Source organism: Mustela nigripes, chromosome 9 (assembly GCF_022355385.1).
Source record: "Mustela nigripes isolate SB6536 chromosome 9, MUSNIG.SB6536, whole genome shotgun sequence".
Taxonomy (NCBI): domain Eukaryota; kingdom Metazoa; phylum Chordata; class Mammalia; order Carnivora; family Mustelidae; genus Mustela; species Mustela nigripes.
Window position 1 is genome coordinate 2,941,779 of NC_081565.1, and position 8,012 is coordinate 2,949,790.

An 8,012-nucleotide genomic window follows, 5' to 3' on the forward strand; every position below is an offset into this window, starting at 1 on the left:
GTCCCAGTCAGCTCCCAGTCAGGTCCCAGTCTGCTCCCAGTCTGCTCCCAGTCTGCTCCCAGTCAGCGGTACTGCTGTTTGCCCTGGATCCCAGGAGCGTGTCTGTCCTGTCCTGCCGCCAGGTGGATACGCCTTTTGTAAGTCCTGATACAGGGGAGAAGAAAATGAGTTCCCCCCCCTCGGGCCCTGCTGCTCCCATTCCCCTCCAAGAGGAGGCCCCCCCAGTGCCCCCCGGCAGGCGGCCCTTCTGGGTCTTCGGTGTCCTGCATTGTGGTTCCTGAGGGTCTCCCCAGCTTTTGCACAGGATGTTAGTTCTAGCCCTTGGCAAGTCTTCCTCCGGCAGCCCACGAACTGGGCCTATGGTAAGGGCTCTTGGGGGAGGCCTTCCCCTGAACTCCCCCTCCTGACTCCTCCTGGCCTCTGAGCTCTGGCTGTTTTGTCCAGATCCTTTACCTCTGCTGGATGTTGCACGAGACCTAGGGATGCTGTCTCCCTGCGGGCTCCGTGCCACAGCCGCGGGAGAAACCTGGCTGCATGCGTCCCCTGTCCCTTGGTGGGCTGCCCTGCCCTGTGCGGGCAGGGCCGGGTGTGGGGAGGGCTAGCTGCTGCTGCGGCGGGAGCTGTTGCCCCTCTGCACTCCTGGGCTTTCTTAGAAGTCAGCCGTGTGGCCTCCAGGCTCAGCTCCCGGGCCCCATGTCCCAGGATGGGGAGGAGGTGGGAGCAGTGGGGGGACAGTTAGCAGCAAGGGCAAGAGAGAAGGCCGCCGGCAGGTGAACAGATCGCTTCCGGGGGCAGAAGGCCAAGGGGAGGGAAGCACGGAGCCAGTCTCGGAGAGAGCAGGCCCCAGCCCCCGTCATCAGGGTGCACCCAGCACTTTGCGCACAGCCCTGGGCTCGGCCGGCCCAGCCATGAGCCTGGGGTCGGGGTTGGGGGAGCCAGCCAGCCCCTTTCGTGTTTACTGTTGTCGAAGAGGTTTTGTTCTTGTTGTTTTGTTTTTGGTTTGACATGTTTGTTTTTTAAGGGAAGAGAACAGTTTGTAATTATTTCATCCGAAGCTCCGTTGTACGTCTGAATAATGAGGAAGATATTTTATAATAGCAAGAAACGATGTATATTTGAGGTCATCGTGAAACAAGTCATCACGACAACGAAGGACACTGAGGAGACAGACGTCGGAACCCTGGGTTTTGCGAATGTTTTGTTCGGTTTTTGTTTGCTTTGCGACCTGGATCTGGTTGGTTGGGCGTTACACTGTGTGAGGCAGGGCTGGTGGGCTGGGGGCAGGCTGGGAAGCGGGTGGTTTCAGCAGGGGCTGGGAGGCCCTCCGGAGGGGCTTTGGACCTGGGGCCCGAGATGAGCTGTGAACACTTAGCCTGATGCATGCGGGTCAGGGATCCGGGGGTCCCACAGCTGGTGACGACCCAAATGGAACACAGACTGTACATTTGCCACTAGGTTTTTTCAGACCACAGTTTTTATTGCAAATAAACCTAACTTCTTTTCTGCAGGCATGGCTGGAACCTTCTGTGTCCAGCAGAAACAGCCACACCTACACGCGGTCAGCCCAGGGTACACTGGCCTGGGTCAGACACAGGCCTAGGGCAGTGCCTCTGTCTTCCCATTTGGGTGGGATTCAACCCTAGCCCTGCCGCTCAGTCATGTCCTTCAGCTCCTGAGCCTGTTTCTTTCTATGTATATGTTGGAGATAAAAAATAATATTCTCTCTGGAGTCTGGGTCTGTGGCCTATGACAGAGAAAATCAGAACAGTCGGGCTGAGATTGACTTCTCTTTTGTCCAGATAAGGTAGACCAGGGATGGCTTGGTGCCCCCACCCACCCAGCGGAGGCTCCTCCCCTCTTCAGCATGTACCGCTATCCTTGCTATGGCCTCATGGTCCAAAATGGCTGCTGGAGCTCCTGCCATCAAGGCTGTGGGCAGAGGCAGAGTTTAGCACAGTTAGCTCCTTACCTGGAGCTGGGGCATTTGGCCACTCCTGGCTGTGGCAGAAGCTGGGGACTGCAGGACTTAAGCTGGACACGTGGCCACACCTTCTCACTGTTACTGAGGGGACAGGAGAATACTGATCGGGTGGGAGACCAGCCCCGGGACCTACACCAGGGTTTGGAGAACCAACTGAGACCCGGAGCCTGGTGCACAGCTGGTGCTCAGCAAGTGTCAGGTTTTGTTGCAAAACAGGGCGGCAAGTGCAGGTGTTTGAGGTGACCCAGCGAGTGCTGGGTCCCACCCCAGTCCTGTTCTCCTGGACCCAGTGCTCCAGAGTGCAGGCTCACTCTAAGGTCCCTGAGAACCAGGTGGGGGAGCCTGCCTTTTCTGGAGCAGCCCCCTCTCTGAGCAAATTTCTCAGGTACAAGGCCCCGAGAGGCCTGGTTGTCCCAACACCACCTCCCTTGAAAGCCAGCTCCTGTGCTGAGTTCTCATGCCCACGCTGGAGATGGATGGGCCCAGATGCTTGCTCAGCAGCCCCTGGGCCAGTGGTCCCCAGCTGCCCTGAGCAGGGCCAAGCAAGTCAGAAAGAGCCCCAGGCCAAGAAGCAGAGAGCCACGGTGCCTGGAGGGAAGTGTGGGTGGACTGAGGGGTGCTGGGGGGTGAGGAGCTTCAGGGAGAACCTCAACTGCACTTGCTGTGGGGTCCAGACCCAGGAAGGGCGGGAAAGCCCAGGAAGGTGTGTGTGGGCCTGTGTGTGGACGGGGGTTGGAGACCAGGAGGGACGAGGAGCCTGTCTGCCTGAGGTTACCCCAGAATGTGGGAAAGCATCTCAGAGCCGCACACTTCTGGTGAGAGGGCCTGATGCTTGTGGGGCTCTCTGGGAACCAAGGCATCAGGCCTCTTAATTCCAACAGAGTGGACTTCCCTCAGTGGGGCCACTGCAGAGGTCGCCGTGTGGAGCTTTAGGAAAGTTTCCTGGACAAGACACGGGAACCACCCAGTTCCTGAGGTGAGGCGGGCACTTCTCTCCAATCCTGCACGACAAACGTGGGAACACCATACAAAACACAAGAGGGGAAGAGGCTGAGCTTGGAACAAGGTGACCTGTCTCGGAAAGGAGAGACACGAAGCCAGAGCAGATATTTGGAGCCAACACCAAGCGGCTGCTAGGATCTCAGGCCCTCTGGGGTTGACGCCAGGGATTCCAACACTCAAGGCATTGGCTCCAGAACCTTGGAGACCAGGAGCCAGAACAGGGTTCTTGTGCAAAGCTGGGCATCTCGAGGAACACCCCCAATCATGAAAGGGAAATTAACACACATGGATAAAATAAAAATCACAGAAAGGGACAAAGATTTTGATTGGTTTGTTAACTTTCAGAAATAAAAATGTTCAGGCGTACCATACCCTAGGACAAATTAACACAACGATTAACCCTGGACTTCAAAGATAAAAAAAAATCACTAATGTAGACAATTTAAAATTTAATGTCATAGCAAATCGATTTTAGAGCAAAACAAACAAAAGTTGTCACTAGTTTTAAAAGGCTATGTTAATGATAGAGTTCTCATTGATTAGAAAACATCACAATTTTAAACTACTATGCTCTTCATAATATAACCCCAAAATACATAAAGCAAAATTGACAGGAGAGCAAAAAGAATGAGACGAACCAACCATCACAGATGGGAAGTTTTCATACAACTTTCTCTCCTCTCTGTAACTAAAACAAAGTCAAACAGACATTGAAACAAACAAACAAAAAAAGGTAAGAATAGAGAGTAGAATAACATAATTAGCGATTGTGTGTACAGAACACTGGCTTCTTGCAGCGTACACACCCTCTCCGTGATGATTTACCTCATACTGGCCCAGGAAGCAGATCTCAGTGGATTTCAAATCCTAAGTGAGTCTCACCATGAGGAGTGAGGTTAGAAATCAGTCACAAAGGGGGTCCTGGGCAGCTAAGCGTCTGACTCTTGATCTCAGGTTCAAGCCTCACGTTGGGCTCCACGCTGGGCATGGAGCCTACTTAAAAAAAGAAGAAGAAAAATCAGTAGTAAAAGATACACAAGAAATGTCCGTATGTTGGCAAAATAAGGAATCTACTTCTAAATCATTAATAACCAAAAAGAAAATGATAAAATATTTCCAATTTATCCCTCAATTTAAAAGGATAAGGATACTTGATAACACAACCTGCAGTATGCTACTGAAACTGAGCTTGAGCTTGAAGGCGGTGACCTTGACCGCTTGGATTACAAGAGCCGAGGACTGGAGGTAGGCTTTCCTTCTTTCAGGCGGAAACAAAGCGTTGATTCCTGGAACAATAGTTTTAGGTCCGTTAAGCATGTTCAGATTATCTATTTAAAATGTAATTTTTCCAAGTAGAAAATTACCAATGTATTAAATGGGCACAAATTACAGGGTTTTGAAATTGCAGCTCTTGTTCCAATGGCTCTGTCTGCCCGTGACTCGTCCCCACCGTTGGAGGCGGGATGGCGGTGATAAGATTTGACATTCGTGAGTTCACCTCGGGACTCCTGTTCTCCAGTCATGGCTGCGGTGTTTATATTCCCTAACGATTTAGTTTTGATCTTTTACTTTCCCTAGACGTGTGCCCATGGCATCTCTGTGGGAGTTTTGCTCACCTGGATTCTCTCTGGATAATCCTTCCACATCCGGACTCTCACTGTGCTGTTGGAGCTGTAATCAGACGGCCCAGTAGGACCCCCAGCCACAGTGCTCGGCAGCCCCTCACTGATCGATGCAAGCCTCGGTCTGTTAGGGTGGCGATCTGGCCGTGGGTGATAAGACAAGAGATGGTTATTTCTTGCTCACTTAATAGTCTGGGTAGTGACCCTGGTTAACCGTGTCAGGGGTCTTTCTGGGGGGTTTTTTGGTCCCCTGGGTGTGGCCTCACAAGTTCACCTCATGGTCCAAGATGGGGCTTCGGCCCTAACCTCTGAATCCACATTCCAGCCAGCAGGAAGGAGAATGGGCAGGGAAGGCGTGTGACCATCTCTTTTGAAGGACACCTGGGAGCCTCACTCACCAACTCCCATTGGCTGCAAAGAAGGCTGGGAAGTGTAGTCTTTATCTTGGGTCCGACGACCCTAGAGGGATGAGAGAGTGGGGGAGGCGGGCAGGTGAACGGCAGCCTTGCCGATGAGGACCCACGACCGTGAGGGGTCTGCGGGGCAAAGACAGGTGGCCAGACCCCGCTGAGGCGTGTCTTGGGACAGATGAATAATCTGGATTCATGGAGGAAGGACAATGAGCTTCCAGACTCCTCTATCCGAGCCTATTTGGAACCTGAAAAGCACCCTGAGTAATTCCCCGCCCACTCACATAAGCGAGCTCTACCTGTGCCATGTATGGGGGCAAAACTGCACACTTGGGGGAGAACAGAGGTTTTTACTTCAACTACCCTGGTGACTTCTTGGTCTGGCATATTTCGTTCCTTAGAAGAAGTCTCTTCGGACACGACCTGTAAACCCTAACCCTTACCCCACGTGCTGTGTGCGTGCACCTGTTTCCCTCCCTGGTTAGCGACCTCGGCAGGCTCAGCGCAGAAGCGACAGATCCTGCTCCCAGGGTCGGGACAGGCAGCCGGGCCTGGTGAGAGCCTCTAGTTTGTGGGTCCCGCACTCGGCTCCGCCAGCTCCTGGGGGAAGCTGTTGCCGCCTGTTGGGGAAGGTCGCAGCTTCGCGTCACACTCCAAAGTAGGGGTGTCCTGGACACCCCTGAGACATCATGTCACAGAAATGCTGAAAGCAGAGCCGTGGGGCAGGATGCACCAGGCAGGCGTCCGACAAGGCGGAGACCAGTGTCGGTTTCAGACATAAAGCACTTCGGGGCGGAAAGCGTTCTTCTGTGGGAACTGCGGCTCGCGTGGGCCGGTCCCGTGTGCTGCTTTCCCGCTCCAGACGGTGATTCCTGGCCGGCGGCTTGACACTGACCCTGGTGGGAATGTTTACACCAGAGATCCCAGCCGATGCCCCACCTCGAGAGCCGAGGGTTAGACACGGAGCAGCACCCCCACTGGATGAAGAGGGTCCGTACTTTATGACAAAAAGGGACAATCAAATGCGAAGCTACAACACTCCTGAGTTTACCAGACGTCACAGCATCGCCTTAAAGTACATAAGAGAAAAAATGGCAGAATTCTAGGGAGAAATGGACACGTCCCACTAGGAGAGGGCGTCCCACGCTGTTCCTGGAAACCAGGACGAAGCCACGAGCCATCAGGAAGGGAGCTTCTGCCAGGGCGTGTTCCGGGACAGCAGTGTGAGAGCCGGACTGAGCCCAGGCTGTGGGTCCCGGCGGGGGCCACCTTCCAGCCTGCCCGTGTGCATGTCCGCTCCCTGGGCAGGACCCCATCCTGCGGCCGCGTCCCAGCTCCGGGTCTCCTGGTCTCCGGGGTGTCGTACTCACATGTGACCACCAGGGGCTCAGTGTCCTGGAGGGTTGACTGCCCGCCTCGGGGTGAACAAGCCCCCCACCCACCGTGAGCGGCTCCCCCCACCTAGGCACCCGGAGAACTTTCAGATCCAGGCCCAGGACATCTCTGCACAGGACTCTTCGCTCTCTGTTCACTGCGAGACCCACATTTCCTCGGTTGGGTTGGGTTCCAGTTACGGGGTGCTCCGTTCCCCCCAGAGCGGGAGAGGAAGCTGCCTCTACCTGGGGCGATGCCAGGAGATTTGGGTCAGGGGTTGAAAAAGCAAAACTCCGGGGGGCGCCTGGGTGGCTCAGTGGGTTAAGCCTCTGCCTTCGGCTCAGGTCATGATCTCAGGGTCCTGGGATCGAGTCCCACATCGGGCTCTCTGCTCAGCAGGGAGTCTGCTTCCCCCTCTCTCTCTCTGTCTGCCTCTCTGCCTCCTTGTGATCTCTCTCTGTCAGATAAATAAATCCTAAAAAAAAAAAAAAAAAAGAAGAAGAAGTTTACAAAATTAAAAAAAAAATAAAAAGAAAAAAGCAAAACTCGGGGAGGCCAGCAGGGGGTGTGAAAGGGGGAAGTGCAGGGGAGGGACAGTGACCAACTGCACAAAACAGGCCCATCTAAGTGCCTCTGGCTAGGTGTGGGCCCAGACCGGCCTGTGTGTCCCAGTTTTTCTAGAAGAGCTTGCAAACCTGGATTTTTAGAGGAAATCTCCAGGGTAACACATAGGAAGTTGTAAGCACGGCCTGAATCATGGGGTGGTGTGTGGAGGCCTCCTGCCCTCAGAGCGGCCAGTGTGAGAGCCTGGAGGGTTTGGCGGGCCGGGTCGGGGGTCCGGGTGGTGGTGGTGGGGATCTCGTGCCCGTGGCCACCGTTTCCCCGTCCTGGTCTCCCAACACCCTCGGCAGGAAGATTCTCTGAGGCTGCGTCCTGTCTCCCCGCTGGGCAGTCGTGCCTGAAGGTGCGGGTGCTGACCCCCGGCCGGGCCCGGCACGAGCTGAGCAGCGGGGGGCACCAGCTCCAGCGGCCCGGCCGGTGCTCGCACAGATAACTTGTGGAGCCAGTCGCAGGGTGGAGTGGGGGCCCAGGGCCCTGCGGGAGGCTGCCCACCCCCACCGTGAGTGTCCCAGGGGTGGAGGGACACTCGAGCCTCCATTCCTGGGGACACCTGCTTCCAGGTGGCCGCAGCCCTGAGTGTGTGGGCAGGGGACAGGGGCCCCCTGCCCCCGGAGAGGGACCACCACTGAGCCCCGGATGATGAAACATCTGTCTTCATGAAAGCATGGGGGTAGTCGATGTGTTTTTGAGGGTCTTTACTGGAGAAATAAAATCTTGGAAGTGTAATTCCAGGTGTCAGAGTCGTTCTGGAAACTTCCCTGCTCCTCGAGTTGTCTGGGTCTGCCCCTGCTTGGCCGTGTTCGGCGGCAGCCATTTCTTTCCTCTGAGCGGACACGTGTAAAATGCTCTGCTTGCTCCCCTCCCCCCGTAGGGCCCTCAGGGCACCTGGCAGAGGCCCTGGGGGCCAGGCCGGCCGCTGCCTCCCCCTGGATCCCACGTCAACCAAGTGCTGATGGTATTTACTGTCCCTCTTTTGCGGGACCCCGCACAGAGCTCCTCAGG

At 55.3% G+C, this 8,012-nt stretch overlaps 1 long non-coding RNA gene across 5 annotated transcripts; it reads right to left on the minus strand.

The window, feature by feature from the left end:
* Positions 1–973: 973 nt before the first annotated feature.
* On the minus strand, positions 974–6,862 carry LOC132024273 (uncharacterized). 5 transcript variants are annotated; one of them, XR_009406204.1, is made up of 5 exons: positions 5,459–6,862; positions 4,880–5,064; positions 4,600–4,745; positions 4,148–4,269; positions 974–3,976 (listed from the first exon to the last, which is right to left on the minus strand). It is a non-coding gene; the product is annotated as an uncharacterized LOC132024273 (long non-coding RNA). The 5 variants fall into 5 exon arrangements; XR_009406207.1 differs by having other exon boundaries at positions 974–3,671; positions 3,809–3,976; positions 4,880–6,862; XR_009406206.1 differs by having other exon boundaries at positions 4,912–6,862.
* Between the last annotated feature and the right edge of the window lie 1,150 nt (positions 6,863–8,012).